Below are 9,919 nucleotides of genomic sequence, written 5' to 3'. Positions count from 1 at the left end.
TGTCACGTCTCTGCCCGGTCCTGGTGCTCCTGCGCTGGTGTCCCCTCCTGGGCTCTGTGTTCAGAGGCAAAGCTGCCTCTGGAGTCACTGAGCGCCTGCTGCTGGTCCACCTGGGAGCAGGCTCAGGACCAAAGCCCGCCCGGCAGGGGGCAGGGGGCAGGGGGCAGGGGGCAGGGGGCAGGGGGCAGGTGGGGCAGGTGGGTGGGTGGGGAAGGTCGAGGCTCAGCCTGGGCCCACCCCAAGCTTCCCACACCCCCAGCCCAGCCGAGGTGCGGAGACCCTGTAGGGAGGCTGGGGGAAGGCCGGGGTGACAGGTAGCTGTCCCTGGCTATGTCTTCTACAGACCCTGGCCACTCCGTGTCCTTTGGTTGCCTCAGCTGGGTCAGGGGAGGACAATGCTCCCCCCCTGGTCTCTGAGCCTGGGATCAGGGGAAGGCCACCTTGTCCTGTGTGTATGGCCATCGGTCCCAATCTTCAGCAGAGCAGACACTGACCTCCCCATCTCCTGCTCTCTTGTCCCTTCCTACTGACCCGTTCACCAGCTCCAGCAGGTGGCAGGAGAGGAGTCCTCAACCCCCTGCCGAGTGAAGGCCACCAGCGCCCTGAACAGCAGCGAATTCAAGTCTCTCCACACACAACGACGAACCTGTTTGGTCCTTCCTCCCCCCTAAAGGGTGCCATTCTCCCTACTCTACAGAGGAGGAAACTGAGGCCCGTGGAAATTCAAAGACTGGTGCTGTCCACCAGGTGGTCATCTGAGCAGTGCCTGGCAGCCTCCACAGTGACCACTGTCATTGGTTTGCAGAACCCACTGGGAATTTTATTCTTAATTCTCCTGACCATTCTAGCGCACAGGAGTTGGAGTGTCTCCATTTCCAGATGATAAAGTCAGACTCAGGTCAAGCAGCTTGACCCAGGCAGCAGCGTACGAGAACAGGAGGCCCGAACGCCCACGGCGCTGTGCTTTCTCCTGTCTGCCAGCAGCTGTCTGCCAGGCGAGAAGGATCCATTGGGGAAAGGCAGAGAGAGAGGCACCAAGGTGCTTCAAGGGAAGAGGCAGGATGCATGCTGTCACTGCTCCATGGAGAACAAATGTGGAGCCCATGGGTGGGACCTGGCAGGCGGTGGGCGTCTCAGGTGAGTGGGGTCTGGCCTCTTTTGTAAGGACGGCCTAAGGTGAATAGGAACCAGGTGGGCACACGTGCGGTGGCTCAGCCTCCCCCTGGCCGCCGAGGGGTGCTCCCTCCCCCAGGTGCAGGAGCCCCTGACCAGGGGGCCTCGCACCTCCACCCACCGCATTTGGAGGGCTTCTCCCAGACAGAGCCCAGCAGACCACAGCCATGTCTGAGCGCTGCAGGATGGGTGGCAGCACCCGCTACGGCCCGCAGCACCAAGAGGGCCCAGGAGGCAGACCCCATCGCAGAGGCCAAGGTCAAGGGTCTGGTCGGAACTGCCCTCTGAAAGGCCCACTGTGAGCCAGGCCCTTCATGCCACGGCCACACCCCAAGTCTTTGCCCGGGCTGCGCCTTCTGCCCAGGGTGACCCTCCCGGTCCTCCTCTGCTTCCGCTCTGACCCACCCCCAGCGCCAGGTGGCTCGGTCTCCCTCGAAGTCCTACACCGCGAACCTCGAGTATCGCGGACACTCGGGGAGCTTCCCTGATAACCCCATCCAGGGGGCAAGGGAGCGGGAGGGCCTGGGAAGCCCCTGCCCATGGACACTGCGATGTGTTCGGGGGACCTGGCAGCCTGCCCTGTGCTGCTGAGCTGGGCCTCAGCCCTCCGCTCATTCCTCAGGGCCCAGCGTCCAGGCTCCTGCCTGTGTTTTCCCACTGCACTTGACCCTTGTGGCCCTGTGGACTCTGCCGTCCAGGACTCCCCAGGGCCAAGGCCAAGCGGCCTCACACCTCTGGCCCCCAGAACAGGCCTGGACGCGCCTCCTGGGCGAATGAGTCTCCTTGGGCGGGATCCCCACCTCCTGCTGGTCACCAGGGGAATGAACAGAGCCCTCTGTCTCCCTACCGCCTGGCATCGACCCGAGTTGGGTTTTAACGGTGCTTTGACAAAAGGCAGCTCCTACATTCATTTTCCTTGGCTAATTACATTTCCCAATTGAAACGTTTGTCTCTGTGTTGGTGCTAAAGACACGATCAGTTTCCAGAATGGACTCAAAAGAGGTGAGAAGCAAGAAAATAATTAAGCCAACTTCTGATTGAATCGAATAATTAAGCAGATTAAATCGGCGCCTGTGATCAACAGCCCCAGCCAGGGCCTGGGGACGGCCCTGCTCCATCAGAGATGGTTTCTGGCTGTAGTAGAGATGGGCAGTATTTCCTCCAAGTCGTAAGTACAGGAGGGACTACTTCAACCCACCGTGAGTCAGGAAGGCCGGGCCCAGGTTCCTTGCCCAGGCAAAATATTCTGGGTTTAGCAGAAAAAAATCAAGGGTGCAGGATGGGCACCCTGCTCCAGAGCCGCGCCTGGACACCCACAGTCCCCATTCCTTACCCCGCCCTGCACCAGCGCCCTGTGCCTCTGAGGAGGGGGGCCCTCCCTGTCCTCGTATGCTGGGCCCAGCCATGTGACTGATTGTGGCCAGTGACAGCGAATGGGATGTAGGCAGAGGTGTCACAGCCACCTGCATGTTCCCACCTGCGTTTTGGCCCCTCTGCCATCGCCACCCGGAGCCGATTGGGTTGTCCCCACTGTCCCAGCCAAGGACCTCCTAGGGTAAGGGAGGGTCACACGGGAGGGTGAGTCCGGTGGAGATCTTAGAGGGCAGACCCAGCCTGGACCAAGTGACCTGAAGACTCCAAAGCCACGTGACCATGTCTGGCTGCATGCCAGCGAGGTTTGAGGTCGCCTGTCACGGAGCGTTATGATGATGACCGATGACGACCGACGCAGTGTCTGTCGGCCTGGACGGGCTTTTCTCCAGCCCCAGCCTCTAGAAGATGCCTCAGCTCTCGGCTCCAGCATCACGGAGAGCAGGCGGGCACCTTGGGGTCCGGGCAGCCAGCCTTCACACGGGCACTGACCTGGGCCTCGCTCACAAAGGTTCCAGGCAGGTGTCAGGGTGGGACTGTCCCTGAGGCTGAAGCTGGGGAACCACAGCTTACAGGAGCCAGGACTGCGGTGAAGACATTGAGGTGGATGGTGCCTGAGCTCCCACCCCAAACCCCACAAGAACAACACGACGAGGCTATTTTTTTTTTTTTTAATGCACAAACCCATGAAGGGCTAAGAAACCAGGAGAGAATAACAGGCGAGAGGCACTGAGCACTGACTTGGCAAAGCCAAGCGAGCAGAATCCCAAGCCCCACGAGGCGATGGCATGTCCCACACTCGGGTTGGCACGGAAAGTCCCAAAGGCCCTGGGGAACACCAGGCGTCTCTGAGACGAGATAAGGGGAGGATTTGTTGGAAATTAGCTGAGAGGCACTAACCCCCCCCCGATCCTGTCCTGCTCTTCCAAGAAGATGTCCCCTCTGACCCCAGGAGAAAGGGGCAGGTGGTCTCAGGAGGGAGGGAGACAGAGCACCTCGGGATGGGGACGGGGCGAAGCAGAGGGCTCACGGCCCCACCTGTCCCTGAGGCTCCTGCCCACCGGCTCCTGCCCACCGGCTCTTGGCCACACTCAGGTGTCCCTCTGGGAGGACATGAAACATCTGTGTGCAGAGTCAGCGCGGCTGTGGAGGGCAGCAGCTCGGTCCGCCGTCCCCTGCTGGACCATCCCGCTGACCACAGAGCCCACGCTCTCCTCTGCCGGTGTTACTATGGAGACGCCGCCGGGACCCACAGAGGTCCGAGGAGTTAACGTGAGAGCCGGACCGAGGTCCTCAGAGCCCGCAGGCAAAGTCCCCGGAGGACAGGCAAAATCCAAAACTGATCAGAGACAAAAACGATCAGAGACCAGACCCTGTGCCCGGAGGAGGAGGGGGGCCTTCATGGGCCGCAGGGCTGTCGGCACTCCGTCCAGAGCAGAGGGGGTGACCGCGCAGGGACGAGCCGGAGGAGGAACCACGTAGAGGCAGCCCACAGGTGGGGACAAGGGGACCACCAAGACGCTGGCACCTCCTCCGCGGACAGGCAGAGGGGCGACTTCTGACCCAGCTGAGCGCCCACTTGGCGCAGGACGCGACGATCCCACCGCTGGGGACGACGTGCACAAGGGAAAGGGGACGTGTCCTCGCACAGACGTTCAACGCAGCTTTGCCTGTGAAAGCCCCAACCTGGAAACAGACCCCAAACCCATCGACAGGTGACGGGAGACGGGCAGCACACGGTGGGGACCGCCGGCATCGGACAGGAGTGTCGAGGGACAGCCGACCCTACGCCGTGAGGAAGGCCAGGGGCAGGGGCACTCAGAGCCACCAGAGAGCAGATCTGTGGTCACCTTGGCCAGAAAGGGCTGAAGGGACACTCGGGGACTTCCAGAAGAAAAAAACGTCCCGAAGCTCCCCTCAGGAGATGCTGAGGTGCCTTTTTCAAAGGGCGCTGCATTGGGGACTTAAAAGGAGACGTTACCGAGTTAAACTGTACCTCTACGGAGCCCGAGAGGAAGCCAAGGAATGCCAACTGGGGCTAAGACCAAGGGCCCTCACCCAGGACAGCGTGCAGGCCTGGTCTTTAAAAAGGCAAGAAAAAGGGCTGCCCTGGTCTGGGAGAGCCCATATCCTGAGTGTGGCCAGATCTGACAGTTACCCGCTGATGTCCGTCCTCCCTTGGTTTCTATAGACGCAGAAGTTACAACTTAGCTGAGCACTTGGCCGTGAGAATAGGTCTCCCAGCTTCCCTCGCAGCAAGGTGTAGCCTGTGACCAGTTTCTGGATAATCGGATGTCAGCTGAAGTGGTGTGTGACTTCTGGAAAATGTTTAAAGGGAAGGGTTGTTCTCTTTTTTTTTTTTTTTTTTTCTTTCTCTTTTTCTGTTCCTACTGTCTGGAAGGCAGTCATGATGACTGGAGCCAGAGCAGTCACTTTGGGCTTCAGGTAGAAGTCACTACTCAGGATGAATGATGGGACCTGAGTCCCCAGTGGTGGTAGAGTTACTGCTTTGACTTGTGAGAGAGAAATAAGATTCTATTTGGTCGAAGCCATTGCTGTTTAGGACTTTCTGTTACTTGCAGAAAAACACAATTCGAATGCAGTGGTCCTCGGGCTCTCCTGGACACCACTGTCATTGTACGACTCGATTCTGCTCAAAGGTAAGGTTCTCTGGTTGTCCTGATCCGTTTCCAGGCCTCGGCACACAGCAGGTGCTCAGTAAAGCATCCCATTGGCTGCAGGTCCACAGGATGCCTTTGGATTTGGCACAAGAGACGCTAGCTGCTCCCTGAGGACAGGGCCTGGGCCCTGCTGTCCACCCACAGCCCTGGGGTCCAAAGGCTGCGTGTGTGCGGGCTCAGACACTTGTTGAAGGGAGGAGTGAAAATCTGGGGTTGCAGACACCCGAGGGTCACACCCGGCGTCCACCCATCCCTGCTCAGGGCCAGTGGTTGACCGGTCCTTAAGCTGCTTCCTCGGGCACCTTCCCCGCCTCCCAGCCTCCCCCTGTGGTCTCCTTGGGGCAGGACGATCCACACCCCAGCCATGCAGGGGACGGTGCAATCGAGGCCTTGGCCAGTCCCCATGCTTCATGCCTCTGAACACAAGGACTGGCTAGGGTCAGAGAGAGCCAGGGGCGCAGATCAGAGATGGGGGGGGGGGTCTGAGAGCAGCAGCTCCTCTGCCCCAAAGGAAAACAGACAGAGAGAGGCAAAGGCTGCAGCACCAACCTGCTAACGGGGAAGAAGGGGCCGATCCGAGAATACCGACCACCCACGGCCACAGAGAGTCGACGCCGCGACCCTGAGCCGGGGTCTTCCTTTGAGTTCTGGATCCAACTGTGCCCGAAGCTCATCCTAATCCTAATGACACCCAATCAGTAATCTAGTAAATTCCTTTTGCACTCAAGTCCAATGGGCTTGTGCAAACTATCCCTTGAGGGTCGATCTGATCCGACACTATCCCAATACAGGCGCGGGCCGGGGCGCCACCAGGTTGTGGCATTAACTCGGCTTTCTCTCCAGGGCGGCCGACCCCGGGAACTCGCACAAGGCCTCGTTGATTCTACTTGGTCTGTGACCCTGTAAACCAATCTCACATCATCAGCCCTGCAAAAAATTCCTCTGTGAAAACACAGGAGTCTAAAATGTTAATCTGAGAATTAGTGGACATTTATCTTCTTTTGGATCGGTATAATTTCCTCCCATTTTTTTTCATCTGCTTTCTGAGCCACCTCATTTATCTAAGCTTTCAAAAGCTCATGCAAAACACACAATGCACTTCAGCCACAAAAATCAATGCGGCGGACGCGCTCGGCCCAGACCTGCCGGGGAAATCCTCCCCTGATCCTACTGCAGCTTTTATTCATGAATAAGAGCCAGAATGATTTTACTCAGAAGCAAAGCTTTTCCCTAATTATCGAATCCAGGAGCAAATGCCATTTTAAAAATACATCCTTTTTTTTTTTTTTAAAGGGAAAATGTTATATTAATCTGGGCTCCAAACCCCTCACTCCCTCGGCCACCCCGGACGGCTGACTTTAACTGCAGACCACTTACCCTGGGAACGGAGCCTGCCGCGGTCGGCCCCGAGAGACACATCTGCAGACAGATGGATGGCAGTCCTTCGGTTTTTGCCCAAAAGACAAAAGCAGCGATATGTCTCTCTCGCCACCCGCTCTCTGAAGAAGAACTCTATTAAGGGAGGAACGTGCACCGACTCTCCGCCCCTCTGCATTTTAAACTGGGATCTATTTTAATCCCCCCCCTTTAAAAATGAGTGGTGTTTAGGGTGAAAAGCAGCCGGGCGTCCATCGGAGGAGGGGCCGCAGGAAACACGAAGGCGATTTCACTCTGCTGAAGCCAGCTGCTGGCAAGGGCACGAGGAACCGGAAGCCACCGGCTCATGGTGGCAAAAAGAGCCCGGAGAGCAGGGGAGATACCGGACACGGAGACCGTCCCCGGCACAGGCTGCTCCGCCACCGGGCGCCGCTCTTCCCGTTCCCAGCCCTGGGCCGCAGGGGAACTCACACAAGGCCTGGCCTGCGGGCTCCAGGCCTCTCTCTACCACGGTCTGAAAAGAGGCCCGAGGATCTGCCTCAACTGGCCAAGCCAGAGGGGGCCTGTGGTGTGTGTCCAAAGGGGCCTCAGGAACACCTTCTCTGTGGCCCCAGGATCTTCCCTGGTGGCCATCGCGCACTTATGTATCTGGCTCAGCTCAAGACCTGGCACACAGTGGTGCTAATAAATGCAGAACAACCTAGCGAAAGTCTGTAGCCTCCGGTTCTGTTCACTTGATGGAACGGAGCTGAGCTCAGCGTGTGAGCAGTGGCTAAGTGCCTGGCCACTTTACCCCAAGTCCAGGAGGGCGCGTCTGGCCGGGGGCCTGTGGAGGCAGGAGCTGGCCCCTGAGCTCTCTGGTGCCGGGACGTTGTGGCGGATTGCAAAAACACTTCTGACTTTCCAGCCCCCACGCGTGCGGTGACCTTGGCCACGTGACTCAGCAGCTGGAGTCCCTCACCTCATCCCGACAGAGCTGCCACCAACAGAATGCAGAGGGGGCGCCAGCTCTGAGCCCGTTCCTCTGCACCCTCCCTCTGCCCTGAGAAGCACCGCCCAGTGCACACGGAACCCAGCCCAGTCGTCCAGCAACCAAACCCAGGGCCCTGCGCCCAGGAGGATCCACAGACGAAGGAGAGATCGCGAAGGCTGTTTCACCAGAGTCTCGGGGTGGTCTGTTTACACAACAGCCGCTGATAGCACTGAGGCCGGTGTCCCAAACAAGGGGACCCCAACACCCACGGAGGGGCAAGTGGGGACCCGACACCCAGCGAGAGGCAAGGCCTTTCCTAAAGCCACCCCTGCCAGCCAGCATCCAAGGCCACCCCCCAGGGCCTCCCAATGATGCCAACACCCGTCTTTCCTTAAAACTCCACTGTTGTCCCTCTTTGGGAAGTCACTGTCATCCAAGCAGAGGGCAGAGCAGGCTCATGAATGTCCCTGAACAGCCCGTCGTGATTCCCCAGCCGGCCACCTCTGCAATGCCAGGCTCAGGGCTCCAGGAAGCCACCGGGTTCTTGCCATTGTATCTCTGTCTCCTGACCTGGAAGTCCAGCCAGGGGGCCTTTCCCCGTGTGTGAAGGCATAATGGACGTCCACAGGATCTTTGATACTCACCGTGAGCTATAAAGGGCACTTAGAGCACCATTTGGCACCCAGCAAAGGTTCAATAAATGTTAGCTGTGAAGCTCTCGCACACAGGTTTCTTATGCCGCCCGATGCCCTCCCTCAGCCAGCAGGCAAAACGGAGAGGCCAGCAGCGGCCAGGGCTGACCCCTGTGGCCCTTCACAGGTGTCACTATAGCTGGCCTTTGCAGCACTCCTGAGGTGGCGGTCCCACTTCACAGAAGAGGGGACAGTGAGGTTAACGGCCCAACCTTAGGAAAGCTGCGAGGCCCCTGAGCAGGATTCCCACCCCAGCCGTCTGACCCGGGCCCGTGGGGACCAGGTCACAGTGACTCAGCTTCCCTCTCTCCCTGCTTACAGTGGACGGGACTGAGCGGAAGTTCAGAATGAGTCACTTAACACATTCAAGGCGTTCAACAAAGGACTGGCTGTTCTACTGGAAAGGATAAAAATTTTTCAAGTGACAACATCAAGCGCTGAGAAAGACGAGGAGCAACTGGAACGCTTGAGTCGGCCCCGGCCCCGGCCCACACCTCCCCAGACCCTTGTCCTGAGAGGACTTTACCAAGAGGGTGGGAGGCTACGAAGCTTGTCTCGTGAGCACAGCAGAAGGGGCTTGGAGCTCTGTTTAGGAGCCAAGGCTTTGGAGCTGGACGGTCAGGATGCAGGAGAAACATGTAGGGGCCACCTCTGGACGCTCTCGTGATCCGGGCGGGGCTCTCTCCGAGACTCAGTCACTGTGTCTGTGTGAGCTTCTACGAGCACTTACTGTACGCCAGCACGGAGGGCCCACAGCTGCTGCTGTCCACGGCCACCAGAGTGCTTGGCCTCCCACACCTCCTCCTCGGGTGCACCAAGCCCCCAAGAGGTCCTTCTGCTTGAGCAGGAGATGCCACCTGCCACCAAGGCAGCCAGCACTGCCCTCCGGCCTTTGTGTCCCAAGGAGGAAAACCTACTCCCTCCTGGGAAGAGAACGGCAAGGGCCTCTGCCGGCTCCAGGGCGCTGGGTGGTGGAGGCCCCACAACCCCCTTGCCCAGGGCCCTGCGGTTCAGGCCAGGAGGGTTGGTCTTCCGCACAGCGGTGGATGTCAGCTGTGCTTTGCCAGAGCTGACCTGCGGGTCCCCATGGCTCCTGGGGCTGGCTCAGGACTGTAACCAACAGCCCCCGCCGAAGATGGATGTGGACGTGCTTACCAGGGAGCTTCTCGATGCTTTCCAAGACTTGGTACCGACTTGGGATGGAATTCCCCACCCTCAGGGTCCGTATTACGCATGCGGTTGTCCACTCTGAACTTTCAACTCCTCACTGGGTCTTTCTGGCCTGAGTCAGGAACCAGCCTCCCCAGCTTGCAGATGAGGTCAAGTCCTTGCCTAGGATCACAGGAGTCTCCTGCCAGACTCTCCGTCCACCGCTATTCCTATGACATCCTGCGAATCCTGTGTCCTCTCAGGTCAGAGTGGGGAACGGAGAAACTTCGATTAGTTCTACAGTACTCTGGGCAATGTTGGGTATTGTTTACTATTGTTGTTTTGTGGTACCGGGGATTGAACCTAGGACCTGGTACATGTTAAGCAAGCTCTCTACCCCAACCTAATCTTGGACTTTCAGCCTCCAACACTGTGAGCTGACCTTTTCTCTTTATAGCTTACCAAGTCCGAGGTATTTTGTTATAGCAATACACAAAACGGAC

The 9,919-nt window shown here is 58.5% G+C and overlaps 1 protein-coding gene across 7 annotated transcripts in view; it reads right to left on the bottom strand.

Moving 5' to 3' along the window:
- Man1c1 (mannosidase alpha class 1C member 1) overlaps positions 1-9,919 on the bottom strand; it is a 112,999-nt gene that overhangs the window by 41,316 nt on the left and 61,764 nt on the right. The gene's annotated exons all lie outside the window — the stretch shown is intronic.

The sequence above is a fragment of the Ictidomys tridecemlineatus genome, chromosome 11, assembly GCF_052094955.1.
Source record: "Ictidomys tridecemlineatus isolate mIctTri1 chromosome 11, mIctTri1.hap1, whole genome shotgun sequence".
Classification (NCBI taxonomy): Eukaryota; Metazoa; Chordata; class Mammalia; order Rodentia; family Sciuridae; genus Ictidomys; species Ictidomys tridecemlineatus.
The sequence above is the reverse complement of the archived record's forward strand: the minus strand, read 5'-3'. Positions and strand labels throughout refer to the sequence as shown.